At 40.8% G+C, this 15,197-nt stretch overlaps 1 protein-coding gene across 2 annotated transcripts in view; it reads left to right on the forward strand.

The window, feature by feature from the left end:
• The first annotated feature begins 8,279 nt into the window (after window positions 1–8,279).
• Window positions 8,280–15,197, forward strand: part of igfn1.1 (immunoglobulin like and fibronectin type III domain containing 1, tandem duplicate 1) — a 36,897-nt gene continuing 29,979 nt past the window's right edge. The window contains exon 1 of one of the 2 annotated variants that reach the window (XM_071367098.1): window positions 8,280–8,569. The gene's annotated coding sequence lies outside the window, so the exon portion shown is untranslated. The remainder of the gene's footprint in view (window positions 8,570–15,197) is intronic. The other variant, XM_071367087.1, reaches the window with a different exon arrangement.

Genomic DNA, 15,197 nt, shown 5'->3' on the forward strand with positions numbered 1-15,197 from the left:
AAATAGCTTTGTAAATTGGGAAAATTGGAATCTTTAATACAACTTCTTAACTGGATCAACAACCAAACCTCAAGTTGAAATAAGACTATGTGTGCATTCTGCAAAGGCTTATTAAAAGTGTTCTGTTACTACAGAACTGAATTTGGGAATCTTTCGTTGTTTACACGGCAATCATGGACGTTGGGCGCAAAAAGCTTTGCCGAGCAACTCTTCATAACCTCCCTATAACCAGTTCTTTAACGACCATGGGGCTCAAAAATATCCTCTGATTTAAATGCTGTCCAGGATTGTGTTCTGAGCAGGTTGTTTCAGCATAGCGACCCTGACAGAGTTGTAAATCAGGCCCAACGGTGTGAGGGAGCCAGTGACCTCATGACTACATGCCCTTTATAAGGACTAGGAACATTTGCTTTCCTGATCACAGCATGACATTCCCAACAATCCTCAAATCTGAATCATGGTTGACTCATGAATCATGGTTCACTCATGAATCATGGTTGACTCATTCTTCCAGCTCACAGCACCATTCAGTCTTGAATGAAATGAAATGAAATAAATCAAATTTTCTTTGTCACATGTGACCAATACAACAGCTGTAGACCTTACAGTGAAATGCTTACTTACAAGCCCTTAACCAACAATGCCGTTTTTTAGAAAATACACCCCAAAAAGTATGAGATAAGAATGCAAATAGTCTGGGTAGCCATTTGAGCAGCTTTTCAGGAGTCTTATGGCTTGGGGGTAGAAGCTGTTTAGAAGCCTCTTGGATCTAGACTTGGCACTCCGGTACCGCTTGCCGTGAGGTAGCAGAGAGAACAATCTATGACTAGGGTGGCTGGAGTCTGACAATTTTTAGGGTCTTACTTTGACACTGCCTGGTATAAAGGTCGGCCCGGTGATGTACTAGGCCATACGCACTACCCTCTGTAGTGCCTTGTGGTCAGAGGATGAGCAGTTGCCATACCAGGCAGTGATGCAACCAGTCAGAATGCTCTCGATGGTGCAGCTATAAAACCTTTTGAGGATCTGAGGACCCATGCCAAATCTTTTCAGTCTCCTGAGGGGGAATAGGTTTTGTCGTGCCCTCTTCACGACTGTCTTTGTGTGCTTGGACCATGTTAGTTTGTTGGTGATGTTGACGCCAAGGAACTTGAAGCTCTCAACCTGCTCCACTACAGCCCCGTCGATGAGAATGGGGGTGTGCTCGGTCCTCCTTTTACTGTAGTCCACAATCATCTCCTTTGTCTTGATCACATTGAGGGAGAGGTTGTTGTTCTTGCACCACACGGTCAGGTCTCTGACCTCCTTCCTATAGGCTGTCTCATCGTTGTCGGTGATCAGGTCTACCATTGTTGTGTCATCAGCAAACTTAATGATGGTGTTGAAGTCGTGCCTGGCAGTGCAGTCATGAGTGAACATGGAGTACAGGAGGGGACTGAGCACGCACCCCTGAGGGGCCCCCGTGTTGAGGATCAGTGTGGCGGATGTGTTGTTACCTACCCTTACCACCAGTTGGAGAGGGAGGTGTTTAGTCCCAGGTCCTTAGCTTAGTGATGAGCTTTGAGGGCACTATGTAGTTGAACGCTGAGCTGTAGTCAACGAATAGTATTCTCACTTAGGTGTTTCTTTTGTCCAGGTGTGAAAGGGCAGTGTAGAGTGCAATAGAGTGCATCATCTGTGGATCTGTTCTTGCGGTATGCAAATTGGACTGGGTCTTGGATTCCTGGGATAAAGGTGTTGATGTGAGCCATGACCAGCCTTTCAAAGGATTTAATGGCTACAGACGTGAGTGCTACGGGTTGGTAGTCATTTAAGCCAATTCTGTTACTGTAAGGGTAAAAATGACTGCAAAGCCTTCTAAATCCACTTAGCAGCTCCAAGGAAGGGACATACTTTGGCCTATGATGGTGTGGGACCGGTGGTGTAGCACAGTTTCACAAGGTCCGAGCAAGCCACCCCAACCCATGCACAAAGCTATCACACCATGTAAAGGAACAACCTCCCATTTAAAAAACATGATAAAATGTTTTTTTTTTAAACTCAGTTAGACACCGTAAAAGGCAATTCATTTTTAAATTATTGTTTAAAGGCCTTTATTGTTTAATTGTAACATTAGATTATTCCAATATGTAATACAAATCTCCAAACTTATTTTTGTTTTGTATCACTATTAAATGCTCCAGGACAAATTGTAAACATTTTGGCATATTTTTCTAGATTTAGAACATTAAACAATATTTATAAAACAAACATTATTTATTTTTATTTTTATTTAACCTTTATTTAACCAGGTAGGCAAATTGAGAACACGTTCTCATTTACAATTGCGACCTGGCCAAGATAAAGCAAAGCAGTTCGACACATACAACAACACATAGTTACACATGGAGTAAAACAAACATATAGTCAATGATACAGTGAAAAAAAAATAAGTCTATATACAATGTGAGCAAGTGAGGTGAGATAAGGGAGGTGAAGGCAAACAAATATATGTATAAATAAATAAAAATATAAAAAGGCCATGGTGGCGAAGTAAATACAACACAGCAAGTAAAATAAAAACTAAAAACACTGGATTGGTTGGTTTGCAGTGGAAGAAAGCGCAAAGTAGAGACAGAAATAATGGGGTGCAAAGGAGCAAAATAAATAAATAAATACAGTAGGTAAAGAGGTAGTTGTTTGGGCTAAATTATAGATGGGCTATGTACAGGTGCAGTAATCTATGAGCTGCTCTGACAGCTGGTGCTTAAAGCTAGTGAGGGAGATAAGTGTTTCCAGTTTCAGAGATTTTTGTAGTTCGTTCCAGTCATTGGCAGCAGAGAACTGGAAGGAGAGGCGGCCAAAGGAAGAATTGGTTTTGGGGGTGACCAGAGAGATATACCTGCTGGAGCGCGTGCTACAGGTAGGTGTTGCTATGGTGACCAGCGAGCTGAGATAAGGGGGGGACTTTACCTAGCAGGGTCTTGTAGATGACCTGGAACCAGTGGGTTTGGCGACGAGTATGAAGCGAGGGCCAGCCAACGAGAGTGTACAGGTCGCAGTGGTGGGTAGTATATGGGGCTTTGGTGACAAAACGGATGGCACTGTGATAGACTGCATCCAATTTATTGAGTAGGGTTTTGGAGGCTATTTTGTAAATGACATCACCGAAGTCGAGGATTGGTAGGATGGTCAGTTTTACAAGGGTATGTTTGGCAGCATGAGTGAAGGATGCTTTGTTGCGGAATAGGAAGCCAATTCTAGATTTAACTTTGGATTGGAGATGTTTGATGTGAGTCTGGAAGGAGAGTTTACAGTCTAACCAGACACCTAGGTATTTGTAGTTGTCCACATATTCTAAGTCAGAGCCGTCCAGAGTAGTGATGTTGGACAGGCGGGCAGGTGCAGGCAGCGATCGGTTGAAGAGCATGCATTTAGTTTTACTTGTATTTAAGAGCAATTGGAGGCCACGGAAGGAGAGTTGTATGGCATTGAAGCTCGCCTGGAGGGTTGTTAACACGGTGTCAAAAGAAGGGCCAGAAGTATACAGAATAGTGTCGTCTGCGTAGAGGTAGATCAGAGAATCACCAGCAGCAAGAGCGACATCATTGATGTATACAGAGAAGAGAGTCGGTCCAAGAATTGAACCCTGTGGCACCCCCATGGAGACTGCCAGAGGCCCGGACAACAGACCCTCCGATTTGACACACTGAACTCGATCAGAGAAGTAGTTGGTGAACCAGGCGAGGCAATCATTAGAGAAACCAAGGCTGTCGAGTCTGCCGATGAGGATGTGGTGATTGACAGAGTCAAAAGCCTTGGCCAGGTCAATGAATACGGCTGCACAGTATTGTTTCCTATCGATGGCGGTTAAGATATCGTTTATGACCTTGAGCGTGGCTGAGGTGCACCCATGACCAGCTCTGAAACCAGATTGCATAGCGGAGAAGGTATGGTGGGATTCGAAATGGTCGGTAATCTGTTTGTTGACTTGGCTTTCGAAGACCTTAGAAAGGCAGGGTAGGATAGATATAGGTCTGTAGCTGTTAGGGTCAAGAGTGTCCCCCCCTTTGAAGAGGGGGATAACCGCAGCTGCTTTCCAATCTTTGGGAATCTCAGACGACACGAAAGAGAGGTTGAAAAGGCTAGTAATAGGGGTGGCAACAATTTCAGCAGATAGTTTTAGAAAGAAAGGGTCCAGATTATCTAGCCCGGCTGATTTGTAAGGGTCCAGATTTTGCAGCTCTTTTAGAACATCAGCTGACTGTATTTGGGAGAAAGAGAAATGGGGAAGGCTTGGGCGAGTAGCAGAGGGGAGGGCAGTGCTGTTGTCCGGGGTAGGGGTAGCCAGGTGGAAAGCATGGCCAGCCGTAGAAAAATGCTTATTGAAATTCTCAATTATAGTGGATTTGTCGGTGGTGACAGTGTTTCCTATCTTCAGAGCAGTTGGAAGCTGGGAGGAGGTGTTCTTATTCTCCATGGACTTTACAGTGTCCCAGAACTTTTTTGAATTTGTGTTGCAGGAGGCAAATTTCTGCTTGAAAAAGCTAGCCTTGGCTTTTCTAACTGCCTGTGTATACTGGTTTCTAGCTTCCCTGAAAAGTTGCATATCACGGGGGCTGTTCGATGCTAATGCAGAACGCCATAGGATGTTTTTCTGTTGGTTAAGGGCAGTCAGGTCAGGAGAGAACCAAGGGCTATATCTGTTCCTGGTTCTAAATTTCTTGAATGGGGCATGCTTATTCAAGATGGTGAGGAAGGCATTTTTAAAAAATGTCCAGGCATCCTCTACTGACGGGATGAGATCAATATCCTTCCAGGATACCTCGGCCAGGTCGATTAGAAAGGCCTGCTCGCTGAAGTGTTTCAGGGAGCGTTTGACAGTGATGAGTGGAGGTCGTTTGACCGCTGACCCATTACGGATGCAGGCAATGAGGCAGTGATCGCTGAGATTTTGGTTGAAAACAGCAGAGGTGTATTTGGAGGGCAAGTTTGTTAGGATGATATCTATGAGGGTACCCGTGTTTACGCAATTGGGGTGGTACCTGGTAGGTTCATTGATAATTTGTGTGAGATTGAGGTCATCAAGCTTAGATTGTAGGGTGGCTGGGGTGTTAAGCATGTTAAAATTTAGGTTGCCTAGCAGCACGAGCTCTGAAGATAGATGGGGGGCAATCAGTTCACATATAGTGTCCAGAGCACAGCTGGGGGCAGAGGGTGGTCTATAGCAGGCGGCAACGGTGAGAGACTTGTTTTTAGAGAGGTGGATTTTTAAAAGTAGAAGTTCAAATTGTTTGGGAACAGACCTGGATAGTAAAACAGAACTCTGCAGGCAATCTTTGCAATAGATTGCAACACCGCCCCCTTTGGCCGTTCTATCTTGTCTGAAAATCTTGTAGTTGGGGATGAAAATGTCAGAATTTTTGGTGGTCTTTCTAAGCCAGGATTCAGACACGGCTAAAACATCCGGGTTGACAGAGTGTGCTAAAGCAGTGAACAAAACAAACTTAGGGAGGAGGCTTCTAATGTTAACATGCATGAAGCCAAGGCTATTACGGTTACAGAAGTCATCAAAAGAGAGCGCCTGGGGAATAGGAGTGGAGCTAGGTACTGCAGGGCCTGGGTTCACCTCTACATCACCAGAGGAACAGAGGAGGAGTAGGATAAGGGTACGGCTAAAAGCTATGAGAATTGGTCGTCTAGAACTTCTAGAGCAGAGAGTAAAAGGAAGTTTCTGGGGGCGATAAAATAGCTTAAAGGAATAATGTACAGACAAAGGTATGGTAGGATGTGAATACAGTGGAGGTAAACCTAGGTATTGAGTGATGATGAGAGAGATATTGTCTCTAGAAACATCATTGAAACCAGGTGATGTCATCGCATATGTGGGTGGTGGAACTGTGAGGTTGGATATGGTATAGTGAGCAGGGCTAGAGGCTCTACAGTGAAATAAGCCAATAAACACTAACCAGAACAGCAATGGACAAGGCATATTTACATTAAGGAGAGGCATGCTTAATCGAGTGATCAATAAGGGTCCAGTGAGTAGAGGTTGGTTGGGGTCACGGCGATCCAGACAGCTGGCCGGGTAGATGGCTATCGGTAGCGAGATAGCATAGTATGGAAGTCTATTTGTAGATACCTCGTGCGTTTCCGTCGGTAGGTTAGTGGGGTTCCGTGTGGTAGAGGGGATCAATCCAAATTGGCAAAATAGATATAGTGACCCAATAAAAAAAATAAAAAAAAAAATAATAATAATAATTGTCCGATATACTTATTCAGATAGCAGCCGATAAGACAGCTAACGGTTAGCGGGCCCCAGATGAGCGTTCAGGTAACGTCGGGACGGAGGTGCCAGTTGGATAACTCCCTCGGGCAGATAACGTCGGCAGTCAGTCGTGAAGGCCCGGTGGGGGTCCGTATCTGCAGCAAAAAAAAATATAATAATAATAATAATAATAAAAAAAAAAAAAAAAAGGGTCCGGATAGGTGACTGTAGCCCAGGAATGGCTGATGGAACTCCTCAGCTGGCTAGCTCCGGAATGATTTGAGTTTGCTCCGGGATCGACGTAAGCCAATAGTCACACGGTTTGCAGCTAGCTAGCTGCAAATGTCCAGAGCCTGCGGCTGAAATCCGGGGAAACTGAGAGAAAAAAAAGTCCCGGAATGCTCCGGTCCGAGTCGCGTTGCACAAAAGTGCCGGTAGATTATCGAGCTAAAGGAATAGCTGATGACCACAAAACGTGGGCAGCTGAGACACCAACGCTAGCCAGCAGACCGGCTAATTTCTGGGCAGCTACAGATTAGCTTCTGGCTAGCTATCGGATAGCTTCTGGTTAGCTTTCTGGCTAGCTTCTGAATTAGCCCCTGGCTAGCTTCCACGGTGGATTTTCAGATTTGAGGTAAATAATACTTTTTTGTAATTGGTGAAGCGGGTTGCAGGAAAGCTTTTGCAGGAAAGCTTTTGTAGTTGAGTTCTTGGATAATAAAATATATAAAAGATATGCGAAGAAAGGTGTAAATATATATATATACAGGACACGACAATACGAAACAGAAATGACGTCTGAACTGCTAAGCCATCTTGGAATTTGGAATTATCCCTTAGGTCTAGCACAGCAAATACTTGTTTAATCATATGTTGCAGAACAGTGAATATTTACGAAAAAATGTATCTTATTATTATTAATAATTATCATTATTGCCACACTCATCCAAAATTAATGGGGGGTGCAAAGCTTGTGCCAGTCAATATGGAACATTTCAAGAACTTGGAACGTTTCTTCAAGTGCAGTCGCAAAAACCATCAAGCGATGTCACGTGTGCTCCCTCTCCGGCCTCTAGGTCACCAGGCTGCTCGTTATGGCGCACACCTGTCACCATCGTTACGCGCACCTCCGTATCATCAGACTCATCTGGACTCCATCACTTCCCTGATTACCTTCCCTATATATGTCACTCCCTTTGGATCCTTCCCCAGGTGTTACTGTTTCTGTTTAAAAAATAATATTTAAAAAATAAAACGTAACCTTTATTTAACTAGGCAAGTCAGTTAAGAACAAATTCTTATTTACAATGATGGGCAGCAAAAAGGGCAAGTAGGTAGCGACAACAATACATCACGCGTCTGTGATTTATTTTGAATTCAAGGCACACTTAACCAGCGTGGCTACCACAGCATTCTGCAGCCATACGTCATCTCATCTGGTTTGTATAGTGGGACTATCATTTGTTTTTCAACAGAACAATAACCCAAAACACACCTACAGGCAGTGTAAGGGCAATTTGACCAAGAAGGAGAGTGATGGAATGCTACATCAGATGACATGGCTTTCCCAGTCAGCCGACCTCAACCCAATTGAGATGTTTTGGGATGAGTTGGAACGCAGAGTGAAGGAAAAGCAGCCAACAAGTGCTCAGCATATGTGGGAATTCCTTTAAGACTGTTGGAAAAGCATTCCTCATGAAACTGGTTGAGAAAATGCCAAGAGTGTGCAACGCTGTCATCAAGGTAAAGGGTGGTTACTTTGAAGAATCTCAAATATGAAATATATTTTGATTTGTTTAATAACACTTTTTTGGTTACTACTACATGATGTGTTATTTCATAGTTTTGATGTCTTCACTATTATTCTACAATGTAGAAAACAGTAAAAATAAAGAAAAACCCTTGAATGAGTAGGTGTGTCCAAACTTTTGACTGGTACTGTATATAGTGTACAACCTCTGATATGGTTGCAATAAAAGGGGGAGGGTGGGATATCAACAAATGGACATACACAGAGGGCAAACAAAGTGGCAGTCAGGGTGTCGACAGAGAACCAGAAGAGGGTGTAAATTATGAGGCAGAGCATTGGAAACAGATGGAGGCAGTTATAAGAAGCCAGTTGTGGGAACTCCTGTTATGGAATTTGATGAAAACTGAGACTTCATTGTCTGTGCCTGACTCATATAAGATGACTGCGGAAACAAGACGATTGAGAAAACAGAAATGTCTTTACCCTACGTGAAAGATGTCAGGGAACCAATCACAAAAACGGAAACTTCAAGAGCGTCTTACAAGTTAAGGTGAAGTTTGATGTATCAAGAGGTAAGACAGCTGTTTCTCCCATTGACTATACAATTAATTGTTTCCCACCCACATTGCAAACACACTCTACCTTTGAGTCGATGAGAGAATTATGTGTAATAACTTCGTAATCACACTTTATTTAACATAAATGTTGTATTTTTATTTTAGAAAATGATATAATAATTGCTTTTTGGGTTCTTTCGGATTTCTCGGCAAACATTAAAATAATTTGGACCAGGTAGTAACCAATTTAAGTATCAAAGTGTACTCATTGTTAGAACACACTTGCCAGATTACCTAAAATATGTTCAGCTGGATTCAACATTACATTTTCAGGAGAGAAAAAAGTTTCCAGGGAGAAAAAGTTAATTTGTGACAATGTAATGGACCTGACAGCCTATTTAGAGGGTTTGGTGCCAACATTGAAATTGGAGCCACAGGCTGAGTAAAATGTCACAAACATAAATGTATTACTTGAAATCAAATCTAAAAAAATAACAAATACAAAAATAACTCTAAATCTATATATTTTCAAATCAACATATATGATGAGACAACAGCTGCACGCAATCAGATAAGGGGGTTGGCTATAACAAAACAAAGAAATGGCAGGGAACAAACACGATTGCTCAATGTATGACGTCTTCTCAGACGTCATACATTGCCTATTATGTTGATATTTGTCACTACAGTTACATACTAACCATGTTACATACTGTCAGTAAGCAATATTATTAGTTTATTAAGGTATTATTGGTAATAAGGTTTCAGTCCCGGCCACGGTCAATTTGAAAATTGCTATATGGAGAAGAAAAAAAAAAAAATCCATTAACTTGTTAATTAGTTAGGCCACCCTGCTAAGTATTATCATTGAAATTGATTTTGTGTCCTTTTGAATTAGAAATAAAAACAACAACATGTGAGAAAGTACGTTAGTTACATTAAGTCGGAAGTTTACATACACTTAGGTTGGATTCATTAAAACTCGTTTTTCAACCGCTCATCTACGTTGTGCATGACACAAGTAATTTTTCCAACAGTTGTTTACAGACAGATTATTTCACTGATAATTCACTGCATCACAATTCCAGTGGGTCAGAAGTTTACATATACTAACTTGACTGTGCCTTTAAACAGCTTGGAAAATTACAGAAAATTATGTCATGGCTTTAGAAGCTTCTGATAGGCTAATTGACATCATTGGAGTCAATTGGAGGTGTACCTGTGGATGTATTTCAAGGCCTACCTTGAAATTCAGTGCCTCTTTGCTTGACATCATGGAAAATCAAAAGAAATCAGCCAAGACCTAAGAAAAAAAATTGTAGACTTCCACAAGTCTGGTTCATCCTTGGGACCAATTTCCAAATGCCTGAAGGTACCACATTCATCTGAAACAAACAATAGTATGCAAGTATAAACCCCGTGTGACCACGCAGGCGTCATACCGCTTAGGAAGGTGACGCATTCTGTCTCCTAGAGATGAACGTACTTTGTTGCGAAAAGTACAAATCAATCCCTTTACAACAGCAAAGGACCTTGTGAAGATGCTGGAGGAAACAGGTACAAAAGTATCTATATTCACAGTAAAAACGAGTCCTATATCGACATAACCCGAAAGGCCGCTCAGCAAAGAAGAAGCAACTGCTCAAAATCCGCCATAAAAAAGCCAGACTACGGATTGCAACTGCACATCGGGACAAAGATCGTACTTTTTTGAAAAATGTCCTCTGATCTGATGAAACAAAAAGATAACTGTTTGGCCATAATGACCATCGTTATCTTTGGATAAAAATGGGGGATGCTTGCAAGCCGAAGAACACCATCCCAACCGTGAAGCACGGGGGTGGCAGCATCATGTTGTGGAGGTGATTTGCTGCAGGAGGGACTGGTGCACTTCACAGAATAGATGGCATCATGACGCAGGAAAATTATGTGGATATATTGAAGCAACATCTCTAGACACCAGTCAGGAAGTGAAAGCTTGGTCGCAAATGGGTCTTCCAAATTGACAATGACACCAAGCATACTTCCAAAGTTGTATCAAAATGGCTTAAGGACAACAAAGTCAAGGTATTGGAGTGGTCATCACAAAGCCCTGACCTCAATCCCATAGATCATTTGTGGGCAGAACTGAAAAAGCGTGTGCGAGCAAGGAGGCCTACAAACCTGACTCAGTTACACCAGCTCTGTCAGGAGGAATGGGTCAAAATTCACTCAACTTATTGTGGGAAGCTTGTGGAAGGCTACCCAAAACATTTGACCCAAGTTAAACATTTTAAAGGCAATGCTACCAAATACTAATACTAATACCAAACTTCTGACCCACTGGGAATGTGATGAAAGAAACAAAAGCTGAAATAAATTATTATCTTTACTATTATTCTGACATTTCACATTCTCAAAATAAAGTGGTGATCCTAACTGACCTAAAACAGGGATTTTTTACCTGGATTAAATGTCAGGAATTGTGAGAAACTGAGTTTAAATGTATTTGGCTAAGGTTTATGTAAACTTCCGACTTCAACTGTACCTGTATACCATGTAAAGGGAAAGGGGATACCTAGTCAGTTGTAAAACTGAATGCATTCAGCTGAAATGTGTCTTCTGCATTCAACCCAACCCCTCTGAATCAGAAATGTGCGAGGGGCTGCCATAATCGATTTCCACATCTTCGGCACCCAGGGAACACTGGGTTAACTGCCTTGTTCAGGGGCAGAACGACATATTTTTACCTTGCCAGCTCGAGGATTCGATCCAGCAACCTTTACGGTTACTGGCCCAACGCTCTAACCACTAGGCTACCTGTACAACATCATAGGATGTAATGTACACCTGTATACCCCCCCCTCCCTTCTCTGTATAAGGATTACATTTAAAGCCACCCAAACACGGTGGTGACCATGGACATGGTATCAACAGAGAAGAGATGGCCTAAGGAGGTCCTGTGATCAAGCGTAGACAGTATTCTTACATGTCATCCTTGTCCACATGTCACGACTAATAATTACAGTTATTTGCTGGCTATTCAATCCATAGAGCTGAAGATAATCGTTGTAGCACGATTGACGTTTAAAAGCAATGTTCCCACGTTATACGGAGACTGTATTCATTCAGAGCTATAACACCGAACTTCGGCAATATGGATTGAATCGAGCCCGAAGTATAAACCTGACAACATATTATTAAGTCCAGGCAGTTGCTATATTTGACCTAAACCATTTGTTTCACATAATAATGTATAGATTATGTAAATTACACACTGTCTAGTTATCTCATTATCACAACGAGAGAATTAGCAATATGCGAGATGACGTTTTCGAGAGGATGGAAAAGTGATATCCCCCATAATGAATTCTGGTAATATGGCAGGTTTATGACACCTCTTGCCTCTAATGGCAAAGTGCAATAGTTTTACTGCAAGGGCAAAGCAGGGTGAGCACAGGAAGATTGTCTTGAAACGATCAGCTCAGGGAAGGAAACAAGCTTGGGCATTTCAAGGTCTGCTCCTCAGGGTCTAATTTTGCTCTCCAATTGCATGATCTGACCAAGCTCTCTGTTGCTAAGTGTGTTGGTAGGTTTTGCCAATGGTAATAAAATATATAAGGTCACTTAATATTACAGCCAATGCAGGTGCGTTCTCTGCAAGTAGGCAGTTATTAATACGAACTCATAAACCAAGTCCATAACATTGGACACTACTACTAAGCCTTATGGGGCAAGGCTTTGAATTTGTAAAACCGCAAAATGTGTAAAACCATAAAACGATTTATCAAGTAACTTAGCTTAAAAAGGATAATATAACTTAACTTTTCATTACACATACAGTGTATTGTATAATTGCTAGGAAAGGTTTGTGAAATTTGAGATATATGTAAATGAATAAATAAATAAAGAGTTTTTGCTTTGTATGTGGTGTTTATGGTCATGGTATTGATTTGTAATGGGACAAGAACAACTTTATGTCCTGCTTGATACCGACAGGATGAGACGACCTTTCAGACATCTTGCTGTGAATTCCCTATGTCAGGGATCAAGGGCAATAGTTCACTTTTATTTATGTTCTAAATATATAGCTACCCTATTAACTTAAACAACTCACAGTTGGCATGACTGTGAGCCTCTTTTAAAGTACTATGCCAAATGTCAACCAGCACCTAAATAAACATGTTCTTTACATTCTCAGTATAGGCACATGCTGAAATAAACAAAATAAAAATGTACTCTTAAGATCATATTGCTTTAAATAATTGTAACAGATGCATTGAACATCCTCCCTCTGAATTATATACTGTACCACTGTGACAGAAAATGGAAGGAATGTTTTTACAAAGGCTGTGATAAAATGTACATTAATATCCATTATCTTTTCAGGTCCATCTAATGAATAATTTATTGGATACCGGAATAACATGGCCCCTGGAGAAAAGCTTCAGCCATAAAGTGCTACAGTACATTACCAAACATTCATTTCATACATCTTAAGATAGTTAGGTGAGACAGCTACATATCAGTTGTATTAAAGCCAGACTCAGTAAGTCCCAAATAAAATATAAAATGTTATTTTCTTGTTTACCATATTTCGAAAATTGATCAATTAAAGCTTAATTTTCCATTTGGGTCACTTCAAAGCGATACAAAATACAGTTTTACGAGTTATTAAAAGTACAGCAGCTTGGTTTACAAATTGCAGGTCAGATTTCTCAAGGTAATTATGATGCGTAGGCCTATTGACCATTTTGTCACGCGCGTTCTGTTGCTCTGATGTTGCTAGCTTGATTTTCTGAGTAAAACTGGAAACTGAATTGTGGGCGATTTTTATTCAGCAAGGCTGGCATTCCTCACTCACGAGTGCTAGTATCACACTGCTGTGGACAGTGCCAATGATAATCACAATGTAATGAATACTCAGGGAGAAAAAGGTGTAGATTCACGCGCAGAGCACAGCAGGTGTTTGTTTCGCCTTCGCAGAAGGCAGGAATCGTGGTCACAGACGGGCAATCATCATACACAGGTAGGCAAACAGGCAGGTGAATCAAAACTAGGACTGAAGGCTTTAACTGGTTTTCACAAACCAAAGCTTAGTAGAGTCCAAACTAACAATACCTCACAAAGGCACAAACAGAATGAACTGAACGAAATAAGGAGTTGATGAGACCAGGTGAGTAACTAACACAGGTGAAATCAATGAACAAAAATGAAAGACAGGGCTACGTTCAAGAACACAACGAAACAGAACACAAGGTTAACTAAAAAACTAATTACAGAACCTTACACACAAAAGTCTGAGTTAATTGTCTGCTGATAAATTAAACTTTAATACATTAGTTACACAGAAAGCTAGCGAGCTAATTTAGCTGGCTAGCACACAGCTGTCGATATATTATTCAACCATTGCTAAATGTGCAAACCGGTGGTGTAGCCTACTATAGTAAAAAAAAAAAAAACTTACAGTACTTGCAAACATTTCACGTCTTACCTTCATAGTTGACTTGTACATTTAAAAAAAAATATCCAGCAGCCTACATGTTTGTTGTAACTAGAAGAGGCCTACTGGTTGATCTGGATCAAAGGGTGGCTGGCCCAGCAGCTGCTTGACAACTCTCAGGTAGCCTAGACTCTAGAGCATATTATGACGTCTTACCTGGGTTTCTTTTGTTGGCCCGACAAAACAAAATATTAAATTCAAACAAAATTACGAAACTGACACTTACTGAGTCTGGCTTTAAGTACATTTTTCCTCAATAAAGAAGTTATCAGCAAAGGCAGTGCTAGTACAGTAAAAAAAAAGACAAGTGCACGTTTATTTTCTTTCTTTCTTTATATTTTTTTTAATGGGGGGAACACAATCTTTCACAACATTTAAGAAAAAAAAGACATTGACCATTATGGTTACTGTAACCATAGAAATCACAGTGAAATTCATTACAGTAATTGAGACAGTAATCAATACTACCATACCCCTCAGAATTGACAGGAAAATAACAGCCAAGTTACGTTCCACACTAAATTTAATGGGACAAATTCAAGTCTTATGATTTACGCTTCATAAGAACCTTTCCAACACCACAGAGCTTACAAATATGAACCACTGAGCCAAAATAGCAATCACTGGTCATTTTCAATAATAAACGTTGGTATTTAAAAATATATACACATTGATGCATTTATTCCCTTTTTTTTTCTCAGGTGCCCTGACCTGTGTGGTTTACAGTCAACATAAAAGTGCTTCTTATTCCCAAATTGGTTTGAGGATGGCGAGATGTAACCAAGAAGTTAAAGAAAGCTTAGGTAGTCTATCGAGTTGTCAAACATTAGCAGTCTTTCTGATATATTAATTAATCTTTGAAATTATACAAAAAAACATTAACCACTGTATTTTCATTTACATTTTGTTGACTGATTTATTGAAATGAACAATTTACATCTTACTACAATTTATTCACACACAAAATACTACATTTCTTAGTCAAAAGCAACTGTAATAAACACAGACCTTATTACTTCTAGTAATGAATGACACTCAAATGTATAATTGAAAATAACCATCATAGGTCTAGACAAACTTGCAGTGTTATATTCACTGGATATACACCATGAAGAACATATCATATTTTTTCTCTTTCATGATTTTAAGTGAAAGTGTGGT

Source organism: Salvelinus alpinus, chromosome 2, assembly GCF_045679555.1.
Source record: "Salvelinus alpinus chromosome 2, SLU_Salpinus.1, whole genome shotgun sequence".
Classification (NCBI taxonomy): domain Eukaryota; kingdom Metazoa; phylum Chordata; class Actinopteri; order Salmoniformes; family Salmonidae; genus Salvelinus; species Salvelinus alpinus.